General features: G+C 44.2%; 1 protein-coding gene across 1 annotated transcript in view; it reads left to right on the top strand.

The window, feature by feature from the left end:
• The first annotated feature begins 540 nt into the window (after positions 1–540).
• Positions 541–16,256, top strand: part of LOC146062910 (chitin synthase chs-2-like) — a 124,758-nt gene continuing 109,042 nt past the window's right edge. The window contains exon 1 of the mRNA XM_083174919.1: positions 541–624. The gene's annotated coding sequence lies outside the window, so the exon portion shown is untranslated. The remainder of the gene's footprint in view (positions 625–16,256) is intronic.

The raw sequence follows: 16,256 nt of genomic DNA, 5'->3' as shown, positions 1-16,256 counted from the left end.
TTAATGAGCAGGACCCGCTCCTTACATATGTGCATATTTAATGAGCGGGTCCCGCTCATTAAATATGCACTGTGCTGTCTCATAGCTACTGTGTGTCCTGTTCTTCTCCAGATGCTTTCACACCACAAACCTGCTTGAGACCCGGTATTTACGTGTGGTGTGAAAGGGGTTTTACTTGCTCTGACCCATTTTGAGAAACGTTTTAAATACTGGGTCTAAGCAGGTTTTGCGGTGTGAAAGAAGCATATGTGTGTTTGTGGGAACTTAATATAAAATACCAATAGACATTTATTGTTTTCTCAATTATGCAGTACTAACTAATATTAGTTTGTTTAATAATTAGTGATATAATATTTTACAATGAAAAGAAAAGAGTAAGAATTACATACAATAAGCTGCTGCAAGCATCTTAGCATATACAATCCCAGCTGAATTAAGCCCGTAGAGTCATAAATATATAACGTCTTCATTGTTTCAAATAGGTTTAAAAGAAGCTGGGATCCATTTCTGGTGCTACCAGTGGATGATGGAGAAGAAAAGACAGGGCGATGCACTGGTGTCCTAATATGGCTGACATGCATCGCTGTTGGTCTCTTAGTTTTAGCAACTGGATTTCTCAGCAAGGTACGTAAATTATTGGTATCTTTTAGTCCACCAAACATACGCTATTTAATTACTGCAGCTTTAAGTATTATGTAAAGGCTTACTTATTTTAAAAACTTCATGGGAACATTTACAGTTGTTCCTTTAGTTCTAGGCATTTACTGTATAAAGCAACTGACACAACAAATAAACCAATGAGACTCAAAAAAGTAATCACAATTTACAAGTATGTAATTTAAGGAAAAACCATGAAGATTTATTTGAAATGTATTTTTGGGACAATGTACTAATTCTTAGATCATGGGATACAGCACTTTTGAGTTCAGACCAAACTGAGCATAACATGCATACCTACCAACATTCATAAAACATGATGGGCGGGATGTATCAACATACATCTCCGCCCTTCGCACGGCAGCCGCCGCGATGCTACCGCATATGTACTAACATATGCGGCCAGCATCGGGCTGCGGTAACGGAGACCCCCGCGATACCTGTGATGTGGGCTGCGGGGGTCTCCATCACCTCCCGGCGGCTGTCAGCGTCCCCCTGTGTCTCTTCCTCCCCCCTGAAGCCGGATGTCCTGCCGGCTGTGACACCAGAGGAAGGAGGAGATCAAAGGAGGACGGGAGGGGGTGGGCCCGCGGACGTCGGATGGTTAAAGAAGCCCATAGGCTTCTATAGGGTATCGCCACCCAGAGGGTGGCGATACCCTCCCTTGCGAAAATGGGGCGGACGGGTATTGATACATAGGAAAATGCGGTAAAGCGGGTGTTTTACCGCATTTTCCCGTTAGTACATCCCGCCCGATGTGTGCTCCCGAAAGGCGGTGTGGCCTCTGCAAAAAAGGGGTATGACCTTCAGGCCCTATGTTTGCACGCATTAAGCGTGTTCTTGTGTGGCAGGGCTGCCCGGCCACTCGCATCCCCGTCTCCGCCAGCATCAGGTACGCTTGCTCAGCAACAAGGGACGCCGGGGAATGACGTGGCCGGACATAGCCTCCGGCGGAAGCTGCTGGGGTTGCCCAGCAACAGGGGACACTGGCAGGAGCATGTGGCGGAAGTAATCATCCCCGCTCCGGCGTTGCTGGGCAGCGTGCAGGATGCTGTCTAGTGCGCGCTTCCCCAGCTGGGGGCAATTAGGCTAGGCTGGGGCTTCATTGTGATTGGGCACACTTCCTTTTAAAGGAAGTCAGCCCAGCTGAGCCCCGCGGTGATAGCTTCTGTGCTAGCACTATTCACCTGCCTGATCCTTCTGTCCCAGTGCCTGTCAGCTTCTGGAAGACCATCTCTGCGGTCGCTGCCTGCATAGCAGTCTGTCCTGGTTCCGTAAGTTCCCCTGTTAGGGGACCTGGTTCTTTATTATTTCTGGTTGGCCTCCTGGACATTCGCCTTATTTGCCTTCCCTCCTTTTACATTAGGGTTTTTTTCCAGCGTTATGCTGAGTCCTTATTTGTCTCTGCCTGGGTGCTACCCAGCAGCGCTATTCTTAGTGTTTATTGTCTAGTGTGTCCATTTTGTTGAGTGCCTTTGGTGTGGTGTATTTTCTCATGTGTATGCGACGCGGTCGCTGGCAATTGGTGACTAGGTCAATGGCGCTAGTAGCAGGGTTAGTTAGTTTTAGCAAGTTGCCTTCCTTCTTTTTTTCTAGTCAGGTCCTCTTAGCCAGATTTCCTTTTGACCGTACCCTTAGGGGGTCGCTGATTCTTTGTCCCTACATAACAACTGGTTGCACCGGAGCTGTAGCTACTTCAAACGTGGCGACTACAGGTGAAGCCTAGCATCTGCAGGAATCAGCCACCTTAATTTTGGGGTCAACAGAGTCAGCGTAATCTGTCGTGGATGTCCTAAACAGCAGTCCCAGCTGTGGGTTCACACCCCAAATCCATAACATTATGTGAAGACTAGATGGTCAAGTGGTTCTTATGTCCTGTCAAATTCTATGTTTCTATATTTAAAAGAACACACACTAAAAGACTGGAAATGCCTGGGTCCAGCAATGCAAAATTGGAAGGTTATTACAGTATTACCACATAATATAACAGGAAGAAACTTAATTAATAGGGATCTGGAAAATGGTAACCTATTAGCAAGTGAATTTGCTGTAGTGTAATAAGAGAAGACACACATTATTTAGGGGTCCAAAAATACTGAACTTCTAAAGTTAGTTAAATTAATTAGGACATTTTGCTGGGAAAATTGTGGAGGTTTTGGCAGGAATTAGCATTGAGGTTGCCTATGGTTTAATGGTTCTGTATCCAAGGAAACACCCCCCTGGTGGCTAGTTCCACAGTAAAAGAAATAGTTAAATAAATACACACTGACACATTAGAAAAATAAAAGTTTAATACATACATTACACAAACACACTGATACTTACCTATCTTGATCCCGTAGGTAGGTCCCAGGGTCCGGTACGGTGGCTTGGTTCCGGGGCTGGTCAGGGTCCGGGGCTCCAGGGCTGAAGAGTCCGGGGTCCTGGATCCGTAGTAATCCAAAGGGGTACCTGGGGAAGGAAATCCTACTCACCTGCTCCTGTGGCGACCACCCCGGCATCTTCTCTTCAAGTAGCGCTGCTCCCGGCTACAGTGGTACCTGCTCCACTCCGCTGTACACTAGAGACGCAGAGATCCTTCTTCCTCTGTGTCTCTACACGAGCCGAGAAAGTCGGCTCGTGATTGGCCAGAAATCGTTCTGAGTAGAGACGCAGAGGAAGAAGGATGTACAGTGGAGCGGGTATCACTGCAGCCGGGAGCAGCGGGACTTCAACAGCAGATGCCGGGGTGGTCGCCACAGTAGCAGGTTAGTAGGATTTCCTTCCCCAGGTACCCCTTTGGATTACTACGGATCCAGGACCCCGGACTCTTCAGCCCTGAAGTCCCGGACCCGGACCAGCCCCGGAACCAAGGCCCCGGAACCAAGCCACTGGACCGGACCCTGGGACCTACCGACGGGCTCAAGATAGGTAAGTATCAGTGTGTTTGTGTAATGTATGTATTAAACTTTTATTTTTCTAATGTGTCAGTGTGTATTTATTTAACTATTTTTTTCTGTGGAACTACAAGTGCCAAGCGGGCCCTTTAATGCCCCGCATGCTGGGACTTGTGGTTCTCCAAGTCCCAGCATGCGGGGGAGGCATGCTGGGACTCATAGTTCCACTGGAAAAGACAATAGTTTTTAATTCTATTTTTTTACACTGCTTCAGCCTGGTGGCCACCGCACAGGGCCACCGGGGACAGCACCAGGCTTCAGCCTGGTCAGGTAAGTCCTGGAGGGGGGGACCCCTTTATTGGGTGTGTCCCCACTCCCCCAGGACCCCTGGCCAGGCTGACCGGTCAGAGGGCTGAATGCTTTGGCCGCGGGACCTTATATAATAAGTGTCCCCCGGCTGTGGCATTACCCTGCTGGCTGGTTTGGCCTGGGGCTGGTTCTTAAAATACAGTGGACCCCTGGTCATTTTGTCCCCCGTATTTTTGGGAACCAGCCCCGGACCTGGAGCCTGGGGCTGGTTTTAAAGAATCAGCGAAGCCCTATTTGTCGGGTTTCCTGATTTTTTAATACCAGCCCCGGCTCTTTCAGCCTGGTGCTGTTTACGGCTGTGGGGGGGGGACCCCACGCAGTTTTTTTTTTAAGTCACCCTGCTAGAGATGATGCAGCTATGGAACGCCCACATGGGCGTTCCAGCTTTGGCAGTATAGTCGCAAGGACGGCCAGCATATCGGTCGAACGTGCTGTTAATGGTGATTAAAATATAACCAGAGTGACAATAAGTGAAAAGCGTTGATTACGTAATAAGTCCGCAACCAACGTACCCTTTATACCTAGCTACGTGTGAACAAAGCGTAGCGCAGCGTAGCGTACCTTTTATTGTATTATGTATACCAAGAACCAATACCTTAATCAGAGATTCCTTCGCAGTACTTTGTCTCTAATCTGCGAATATACCTTATCGGACTGTGTCCGCAATATACCTTATCGCTATTATGCGAATAAACAGACAACGACCACTGTATAGAAATATGGAGATAAGAGCTCCGTAAAAAGGTTGTATTTGAGTCCCTAATGGACAAAAAGGGGGTTACAGAAATAAGAATAAACTGGTATAACAGGTAATACAATATACTAACAATGAATACTAAACAGACTCTACTAAGGGGAAAGAATACAGTTACAAGACACAATCAGCCAACAATACTTATAAGAATAAATACCGTGAAAATGCAACCGTTTACCGTGGTCATCTAGTAAGCGAAGCGCAGTCCGGTCAGAGCTCACTATCGTTCAGGAATGAACTATAGTCCGGTAGGAAGGTCCAGGGAAAGTAGATGTGCCGAAAGAGACCGAGCCTGCTCCGGGTCGCCTATCTTATAGGGTCAGAAGGGGGAGGTCAAAGGCCATTCTCATTGGTCAGAGATCATATGTCCGGTCCACTGTGATTGGAGGTTAGACGCTGTACCTGGTCTGACCAGGTGCAGGGGAGTGAACTTTAAGAGTCCTTTGTTTGGTGGTTTCGGCGTCAGCAAGGATAAGAACCGGTTTGAGCTAGTTTCCTTTGTTAACTACTTACAACAGAAACTGTCTCTGGAATATGGATTATGTCCATAACTATCGGGCAATGTACATTGCGACATATTCGCAATGACCGGAATACTTCGCATAATGAACTGAGCGGAACGGTACTAAACACGATATAGACAGGTGTGTGCAGGGCTAACTAAGCTATGTGTGGCGTTCTAAACCTTTTAACTATATTTCATTTCGTGTAAGTGTGTTATTATGAATTTATGTGTGATAGTATGTCTACTCTTCTGGTCCACATTGTCACACATACTCGGGTATGGAAACTTTATTTGCGCAACTCTGCGAACCAAAATGGTGGCCATACTATCACAAAATGGCGTGTGTGTACCTAGACTTCCACAGTCCACCCTTTAACAGTAAATATAAAACTGTTACATTACAAAACATTTCACACGACAATACAGAAATTCATAATCCAAACAGAGAAATTGGGATACATGAAATAAACATATAAGGGGAGTAAACCATCTGCTCTCGGCCGATCCAGGATCATGGATAAACGATGGGCCGCATTTATCGAACAATCTACTCAGGGTCACGAAGGATAATGTACAATTTAGGGATAAAAATAAAAACAGGGGTGGTTACAACATATACACGTTCACAAATATGGCATCCTTTGGTAGGTATCGTTTTGTGACAACAGACCCTTGAACTCTTTGTTGTCTCTCTTTTTGGTATGCTTTTAAGTATGATGGTATTAAAACATCCGGTCCTGGGTAAGGTGTCAAGTTTATAGATTCTACCTTAACCTAAGCTGGGACGGGTAACACACTCTCAGAACTCTGTATCGTCCGTCCAATGCCTGGCAGCAGGGCGGCGGCGGTATCCTTGCTTTTGAGGATAAGAACGGACAGTGGGGGGGAGACAAGAATAGGACCCACAACAATAGAGAAAACTGAGAAAGGAAAAATTTTGTTAGTGATCCTTTCAACCTGTTACCAGTGGGGTGTGTCACAGTCCCTTTTTGTAGCTTGTACAGGTTGCTTGACCTTAGATGCTCTCCGGTCCTCCCGAAATGGTGTCTCTTAGCGATTTCTTTCTTTCGCCCTCGAGTGTAGGGACCTTCCGGTTTTCAGTTCTTTTGGCAGTAGGACGAACGTACCCGAATCTCTCTCTGCGACTTTGTTATTGAGGTAGTGCTGGTCAACAAGATCTGGGGTGGTCCTTTCCAAAGGTCTATCAAGCAACCTGTATATGGCAAAGCAGGGGAAACAACAACAACATCTCCTGGTTCATGGTTATGACAGTTCACAACAGGTGTCAACAAAGTCCTTTTGCTGCAGTTTTCCAGGTGTGGATACATCACTTGCATTTGTGGTCTAGGATCTCCTTGTGGGATTACCATAACCTGTGGCTGCCCGCCAAGCAATGTTTCGATGGGAACCAGTGAGGTGGAGTTCTGAGAGTGATTTTACTACTACAAAAAGAGATTATGGGGTGTACCATCAGTCCCTGAAGGTTAACACATGACTTAAACCTTTTATATATATTTGCATACTCAAGGGTGCTTCTGGGCTGCCATATCTATACACACAAACGTCAACATATATATATATATATATATATATATATATAAAAATAAATAAATAACTTAAATGCTTCTAGAGTGGACTGTACAAAGCCAATTTTGTATTACCTGCAGAGGATCCTGCTGGAGGAGGGATGTGGAGATGGCTCTGTGGGAACAGCCGTTGCAGTTTGTTTCCCCCAGACAAGTAAGGCATGATTCTGTCGTCTTACCTATCTGTGGGCACGCCAGTAATTTTGGACTAATTTTTCCACATACCTTCCCTGTCAAGACAAATCAGGCCATGGGCTATCTCTGTCCTGACAGTTTGGCATGTTCTTAGAGTCACTGGTTTACCTTGTCCATCTTTCTATTCCTGTCCACATCCCTTCGGCTTCCAGACTGCCTCTCCTGCAGGGGACACAAATCTTGTATTACTATGTGAATATACTGACATTTATAGGGGGAACACAAACATTATCCGCAGAGCGCATGGCTCACCCAGCTGCCTTGCCAGCATGTTCATTATCAAGTGACACTGAATCCTCATCGAAGATGTGGGCTTTACACTTGATAACGGCCACTCTGTCCGGCAGCTGTGTGACTGTCGAGAATCTTTTAAACTTACAACGCTTGCGCCACTGGAGTGCCAGCTACTGAAACAAAACATCTGAGGCGCCATAGGGCCTAAGATCTTTTGTATTACCCCAACAAACATACTTGGAGTCGGCATGAATATTGGCTGTTTTTCTCTCAGTTCGCAGTACTATTAATGAGACTGCTGCTGCTGAGTGAGACGTCCAATGGGTTCAGCCTCTACTATGCCTTTTCCATCTATTACGGTATAGCCAGTGTACAATTTTCCCTCTCGGTGTTGTGGAAAGAACGGAAAAAAAATGAATTACCTCTTCCAATGGGTTGTTACCACCCTTTGGGGGCATGCTGCAAAAGGTCTGACTCAAACATGTCATGCAATCATATTCGACTCGGCTCCCACTAAATTCCACCATTCCGGCAACCTCAGCACCAATCCACCCTTTGTGCCTTTGGCGGGCACACCTGGTAAGAGTGTTGCTGGGTTTACAATATTACCCATTTTACATGGTAACATCAATGCAAGTTCCCATTTAGTGAACTTGGCTGATGAATATTTTTCACATGTTTAGGCAGAATTTTAGGAGTGTCCAGACTATATGAGGAGCATAAACAGTTAAAACACACCCCAACACCACATTCTCAGTTTTGTTTACCAGTAGTGCTATGGCGACTACACTGTGTAGACAAGTATGAAGTGCTTAAGTAATAGGGTTTAATTGCACACTGCAGTACGACATTGGTCAGGCTGGCATCACCAGGTTTCTTACGTCACTATATCTGTCGCCCCCTCAGCAGGTCTAATATTCTAAATCACATGGTCTCTTGTGTCAGTTTTACCCATGGCAAAAGGCTGTAGTCAGGCCTGTTTCTCCTTCTTTATTATCCACATCTGTCTGTGAAGACATGGGTATTGTGATTGCACCTATTTATATGTAAATGCGTTTTACAACCCTTTTCATTCTTTGTAGAAGGGGAATGCTTTGTGCATTACTTGGACTGTTTTTCATAAGATGGTGGCTGTGGTTGCCCTGGGTAACATTAGGAGTAATGCTTAAAGTTATTGGGACTTTGTTCAAGATTTACTGAAAAATATCTATATTGTGACTACTCGCTTTACAGGGTACCGCATATTCACAATGGTATTTCTCTGCTGGGAGTGCGACAGATTCTTCGAATTATTTATCTATGATTTGTGGGTTTCTGGAACAAAAGAGTAGGGGAAGGAGAAAAAAATTGGAAAAAAAGAAAAGAGAGAAAAACTCAAAAAGGGTAGAAAATATTAATGACAGTAATGTGTACATTTATTTTCAACAGAATTTTTTTTTTTTTTTTTTTTTTTTTTTTTTTATGACGCCAGGATTTAGCACTATGGGGGAATTGGCTCTCAACTATTTGGTTCTTACCCTTTTCAACTCCTGTTCTGATTCATAAGCCCTCCCTTTCTTTCTGTTTCCCAGTGTGGTTGTGACTACGGGCTGTGTCTAGGGGTATTTAGCTAAAAGTTCTCTTTTGGGAACCTTGTTATTTCACTGGGTATTTTTCCAGCTCAACCTCAGATTTCGAATGGTGATTCTGTACTTTGGGGCGCTATACTTTCTGTTTTTAACAGGGTTTCTATTGAAGCTATGGTTGCCATTGATCCTGTGTCCTTCCCATCTTTAGTTCAAAGGGAACTCGGTATTTGTGCTGTAGTTTTTAGCTACCTTAGATGGATTTGACTCTATAACAGTGGAATACAACATTAGCCTCTGAGGACTGTCCAGCATATCTTGCACTTCTTGTGTAAGATTTCTAGGAGTGTCCAGAAATACCCCATCAGGGGTGCAATAGATGACACATCCCATTTTACATAGTAAATCTCTACCCAGGAGGTTAGTCGGGCCGCTGCAGCCAACAAAAAAAGTGTTTGGTATGCAGAGGCCCGCTTGTAACATCTGCTGGTTTCGTCAGTGGGTAATGCTGTATTTTTCCTGTTACCCCAATTGCTGCTACTAATTGCTTGACACAACCTAGACCAGGAGGGAATGTTGTTAACGGGTTAGATACAAAAAAAAAACCTTTATATTTAAACTATTCCACTTACCCATATCTGAGGCTCCTCCCTCAGATATTGTCTTATGTTACCTGGATGTGGGGTGTATGTGTGTCCTACTACCTGTTTGCATATGTGTGTCATGCTTAGGGCAGCGTTGGCTACTAGGTGGGGCTATGGCTATGTGTTGAGACCTACTTGTCTTCCCTCATCGTGTCTCCCAGTTACTTACATGTGTGTTATGTTTTCTATGGTTACTTACCCTGCAATGTCTGGCTATGTGTCCTTTGTTTCCACATTTGAAACATACCATTTGGTTTTGTCTTTCTGTCATAAGTTGTTTGTCCAGATCAACAGCAGATTTCTTTAAAGTGCGTACTGACATCTGTCTGCAGTTGGGGTGACTGGTTTCTATGTTGGTTCTCAGATTTTCCCTCGGACCTTGTATCAGCACAGAGACAATCCCTCCCTTAAGATGTATGTTGTCCCTGGGGCTGTGGATACCAGAGTGTTTTGGCAACGCCTGTAAAGCACGGTTGAAATATCCGCTGGTGGACTCACCATCTTTCTGTGTGATGGTGAACCCTAGGGTATTTTCAACTGTCCCTGGGAAATATACACCCAATTGTATATTTATTAGGCGTATATTTTCCTGGTTGCCCTGTTCAGTTAAGATCTTATCGCCCTCCACACCACTGTCTCGAATGAACTTCTGGACATCTATATGTGAAGGGAGGCAAGCTCTCAACATGTATCGCCAATCCTTATTGGTGGGCTCATCTGAATTTCCTCGCTCCCTTACAAATTTCTGACACTTTGCCAGATCTTTGCTGGGATCAGGGAAATTTTTGATGATTGAATGACGTTCCAATCGCGTCCATGTATTGTGCATGTCACTATCCTTTACAGGCATTACCTCATCCCCGCCTCCCCGTCCACAAGGAGGTTCCACTGTGTGCAGAGGGTGGATCTGTATCCCCCCTGCACCTTTGGAGAACATCCCAGGAACAACTATATCTGTGCTGTGTTGTGTGTACTTACCTGTGTCTAATACTATGCTGTTGACATCAGCCGTCTCCTCCTCCTGTGCTGGGACCCCAGCAGTGGGTTGCGCCTTTCCCTCAAGCATGTTAAGGGCATGGGAGACGGCCAGTGCCAACAGCTGCTCGTTCTCCTCTCGGGTTTCCTTATAAGGGGGTAAGACAGGGTACAAGTTAGTAACAGATACATTATTACTCATGTCTTTCTTATGAGTCATTAACCCCTTCGGCACATATGGGGGTGGGGGAGTTGATTCTATTGCGGCAACGGTTGCATTTTTATTGTGGCTGATTGTGTCCGGTACTGCCAGACCTTTGATTCCCCATTGTTCCTGTCCTTCCTTCTGCCACAATTTAAGAATATCTATATGCTTCACTCTCTCCTTACGACTGGAGAGTAGGCATATTTCATCTTTTACTGCCGATAAGATTTCTGGATCGAAGCTACCAACACTGGGAAATTCTAACTTGCTGCCTTGTGTCATTTTTCTCCATTTATTTTGGTAAACAACTGCGAGTTCACCGTGCTTCCTGCACATAATAAAAGCAGCCGATCCTTTTGGCTGGCTTGCTTCCTCCCTAACATGCACGTTATCACAGCGTGACCCGTTATTACCCATAATTACAGGAATAAACGTTCACGCCTAATAGATAATCGGTGGGTTATTTCTTATCTGAGAGCTCCCCAACCACTCACTTCTCCACACAGCGACACTTCAACGCAATCAAGCGAAGAGCCCACAATGCGAGGTAACGTACTCAATCACCAAGTCTTTCAACTAGCAGCGAACTTCTAGCCAACTTGCTTGGCGCGGCACAATTTTTCCAGGGTATAACAAACTTGTTTTCCTATACCCCCAAAAATCGGATTTCTAAAGTAGCTAATCGGAAACAAGTGCGTTCCGATATATCTTCTTGTACCCTCCTAGCGGAATCAATTCCACTGAAGGGGCAGTTCCTATGGGCACGTCGTCACGTGAACCCTAACCCTGTCCTACCTGGACTGTCCTACACTGGACTACACTGCGCTTGAGTCGTGTCGTCACACACCCGTTCGCCTCAGTTATTTTTCACACTGGGCGCTAGTTACACCTTGGTCTTATGCTTATTTTTTTAAATATTTCTGTACAGAAAATTTTCCCAGGCCGGTAGCTTTTCACTAGATTCTTATGCAGGTATAAATCCCTTATAATAAACTATAGGAATCTATTAAAATAATGCTTGAGTTACTTGCTTATGAGAAAATGAACAAAAAGAAAAAGAAACTTATTTTCTTTTATTAATCACCGCTTCATTCGCAGTATATTACTATACTGTTTAAATGAAGCTAGTGGTTTAATACTGTTCACCTCTTAATTCCTATGTGTGCTGCGTGTGCAGTACCAATGAACATCCACGTGTGTACGTGCGTTGTTCACAGGCCGCCGATGAATCGGCCACCCACGTGTTCTATAGTGTATTTGCAAGGTTGCGCTCGGGTTTCGCTATACGCAGTAATTGCGCCTAAATGTGGAATAAATCCCTTAACTCTGTCCGAGAGTTACGTATCAAGATGCGAAATAAATCCCGTACTTAATCCGTAAACCACGTACAAAGATGCGAAACTTTCCCGATGTGGGCACGTGCGCGCGCACCTTGCGTAATACACAATAGACGCTTTACGTTACTGCAAAAGGCCCAGGACTTGTCGCCACGTGGCGGAGTCCCTGTTTTTTGTGGTAACTAGCAATAAACAATTATAGTTTTGCACAGAGGGGATCCTCTATGTACTATAATAAACACAGATTCCACGTGTGCGAACCTTATCGCACGTGGTACATATACTGTAATGAACAAGCAACTCAAGACACTATACCCCGTTAAACTACTTGTGGCAGGCAGAAGTACAGTTTATTAAACACTTAATATATGTTTTAAAACACGTGGCTTTCACTTATTGTACTCCGGGTTCAGCGCTAGCACTTCCCGAACCCCGCACCGCCGCGGACTCGGCCTATCCAGCAATGGAAACAAATAAATACTTCCACCCTTTTGCTGGTATAGGTCGAGTCGCACGCCTGGTACTGAGTTCTGGACTGTGGAGCGGACGGACGAGCCCTCAATTGTTAATGGTGATTAAAATATAACCAGAGTGACAATAAGTGAAAAGCGTTGATTACGTAATAAGTCCGCAACCAACGTACCCTTTATACCTAGCTACGTGTGAACAAAGCGTAGCGCAGCGTAGCGTACCTTTTATTGTATTATGTATACCAAGAACCAATACCTTAATCAGAGATTCCTTCGCAGTACTTTGTCTCTAATCTGCGAATATACCTTATCGGACTGTGTCCGCAATATACCTTATCGCTATTATGCGAATAAACAGACAACGACCACTGTATAGAAATATGGAGATAAGAGCTCCGTAAAAAGGTTGTATTTGAGTCCCTAATGGACAAAAAGGGGGTTACAGAAATAAGAATAAACTGGTATAACAGGTAATACAATATACTAACAATGAATACTAAACAGACTCTACTAAGGGGAAAGAATACAGTTACAAGACACAATCAGCCAACAATACTTATAAGAATAAATACCGTGAAAATGCAACCGTTTACCGTGGTCATCTAGTAAGCGAAGCGCAGTCCGGTCAGAGCTCACTATCGTTCAGGAATGAACTATAGTCCGGTAGGAAGGTCCAGGGAAAGTAGATGTGCCGAAAGAGACCGAGCCTGCTCCGGGTCGCCTATCTTATAGGGTCAGAAGGGGGAGGTCAAAGGCCATTCTCATTGGTCAGAGATCATATGTCCGGTCCACTGTGATTGGAGGTTAGACGCTGTACCTGGTCTGACCAGGTGCAGGGGAGTGAACTTTAAGAGTCCTTTGTTTGGTGGTTTCGGCGTCAGCAAGGATAAGAACCGGTTTGAGCTAGTTTCCTTTGTTAACTACTTACAACAGAAACTGTCTCTGGAATATGGATTATGTCCATAACTATCGGGCAATGTACATTGCGACATATTCGCAATGACCGGAATACTTCGCATAATGAACTGAGCGGAACGGTACTAAACACGATATAGACAGGTGTGTGCAGGGCTAACTAAGCTATGTGTGGCGTTCTAAACCTTTTAACTATATTTCATTTCGTGTAAGTGTGTTATTATGAATTTATGTGTGATAGTATGTCTACTCTTCTGGTCCACATTGTCACACATACTCGGGTATGGAAACTTTATTTGCGCAACTCTGCGAACCAAAATGGTGGCCATACTATCACAAAATGGCGTGTGTGTACCTAGACTTCCACAGTGCGTACACACTGCACTTTTGTACCGATATGGGGCCGTCCTGTCGGATGAAAATTAAACAGCAAAGAACCGTCGACCGACCAAGTATGGACGGTCAAGACAGTTTTTTGCCGTTTATCGCTCGTACGGGACAGCGTACACACATATACAATTGAACGGCTGTCCGACCCAGAATGGAAGAACGGCCCGACAATTGTATATATGTGTACCCAGCTTTACTTCCTGTTGGTCTATTACTTTCACCTTGTGTCTAGCTCATGCTGAGTAAAGACCTGCATTACATTTATGCTGCACATGTCATCCTGATTCTGTTGCTACACATCTATATATATGATATATTATTATAATTATTGAACACACTATAACATTTACTGAATGATATGCTGTAGGTTCCATGTTAGATAAACTGTAGTCGCATGGCTCCTGCTTGTCTCTTGCTGCTCCCAAAACTCATTGCCCATCCTCCTCTAGAAGGAAAAAGACAGGCACTTGAATGTTGACTGCCGCTGATACCTCTCCACAGAATCGGTACATCTGTCAGACCAGACTTAGGTCTACAGTTATTAGGTCGACCCCAGAAGGTCGACTGGCCCCAAGGTCGACACGGTTAAAGGTCGACATGACTTAAGGTCGACATGGGCCAATGTCGACATGGGTTTAGGTCGACAGTCATTAGGTCGACATGAGTTTTTCACTGTTTTTTTACCCGAATGTCGACATGGACACAGTTGGAGTTGAACCGCAGCCCCTCGCTTCGCTCGCAATGCTTCAAGCACGGTGCCTCGCTACGCTACACAAGTGCCAAAAATTGCACATTTTATTCGCAGAAAATCGTCTATCCGCAAGCAGTGCTAAGCAATTCCCAGGCTTGCACGAGGCAGGATTTCACTCTGACTGGGTGGTGATTACCTTATCGCAGGGATCTACAATTTAGCAGAGCAGTGATCAGGTCTGAGTAACCCCCTGAATCAGGCCTTCTATGGCACATACAGTATGCACTCTTTTGACTCATGCGGAGTTGAAAAAACATTGACCTTTTCTGTGAGTATCGGCATTGCGTGAGAATCAAGTCATAGGTCTACAGATTCCAGTTCTGTAGTTTCCTTTTCAAAGCATTTAGCCTTTAGCTATATATGTTGTGAGAACTTTATGGCAATTAGGGCCCTGTCCAACCCACCATCTGGTGAAGATACATTTCTGTGTAGTCATTTACAAAACTATAAGAGCTGCAAGCATTTTATTGAATTATTTTCTTACATTTAAATACACACTTTGTCTAAGTGAAGCCCTTTATATATAATAATAACAGTGATAATTATATATATATAAATATATAGTTTGTTATTTTTATTGAAGTGCAATTAAAATGTAATTCAAGTTTACCTATTTACTTATAGTGCCCATGACTCATTGTGCTTTTTTTTTTTTAATAACTTCTCCTTGAAGAGGAGTTTGCTATTCCAATCTGCATATACAGTATGGTCCCTTCACCTCCCATTTTGTGGGCACATGTGAAAGCTGGGATGATTGGCTCCAGGAGGGCATTACAGAGGGACAAAGTAATGCGGGATATAGTTAAAATAAAATTAGGTGTAACTGGTACTGGGGAAAGAAAAACTATAAAATTGCTCAATGCATATAGATAACAAATTAAATAATTGAATATATTATACGGGTTGAAGATAACATTATACCAAAATACTAGTTTGTTTGTGAGAGCCAAGGATCCAACCCCTTGACCTAAACTTCAGTAACTCAACATATCGATAAAGAATGAAGGTACACAAGCCTTCACATATCTTAAGGTCCCCATACACGCTGCGATAAGCAGTGTGCAATGCGAAGCGATGCGCGTTCCCGCGGGCAGCACACCGTACAAACAGTATGTGCTGCACACACTTTTTGTACTGCCCGCGGATCGCATCACACGCAAATCGCATGCAAAACGCACGCAAGCAATCCGATGCGATCCACCCGATAATGCGTCGTATTGCACACTGCTTATCGCAGTGTGTACAGGGACCATTACCGAGGAAAGGGTTAGCCTGGAATGCAAAGGGATGAGTAGTGATTATGTCTAACATGTAAAGTCACATCCACTTCCCCTTGAGCCACTCGGTACCCTCTTGACATTTAATAGGGGAATACGATATTATCTCTCCAAACTGCATCCATCTCTTGCTGACAGAAAACTCAGTAACATGACTGGACACATTAGGGGCCAGATTCTCTAAGCTTCAAAAGAGATAAAATGGAGAGTGATAAACAGCCAGCCAATCAGCTCCTGTCTGACATTTTTCAAATACAGGGGGAAATTTACTAAAGGAAATTTGTAAAAAAATAGGTGTATTTGTATCCAGAAATACACTTATTTTTTACATTTACTATCCCAAAAATACGGCAATTCGTATTCGTATTGATGTGCTATCAATACGAATACGAATTGCCGTATTGTCGGGATAGTAAATGTCAAAAATAAGTGTATTTCTGGATACAAATACACCTATTTTTTACAAATTTCCTTTAGTAAATTTCCCCCACAGTCTGTGACATGGCTGGTAGGAACTGATTGGCTGGCTGTTTATCACTCTACATTTTATC

Source organism: Crinia signifera, chromosome 3 (genome assembly GCF_055691185.1).
Source record: "Crinia signifera chromosome 3, ASM5569118v1, whole genome shotgun sequence".
Taxonomy (NCBI): domain Eukaryota; kingdom Metazoa; phylum Chordata; class Amphibia; order Anura; family Myobatrachidae; genus Crinia; species Crinia signifera.
The sequence above is the reverse complement of the archived record's forward strand: the minus strand, read 5'-3'. Positions and strand labels throughout refer to the sequence as shown.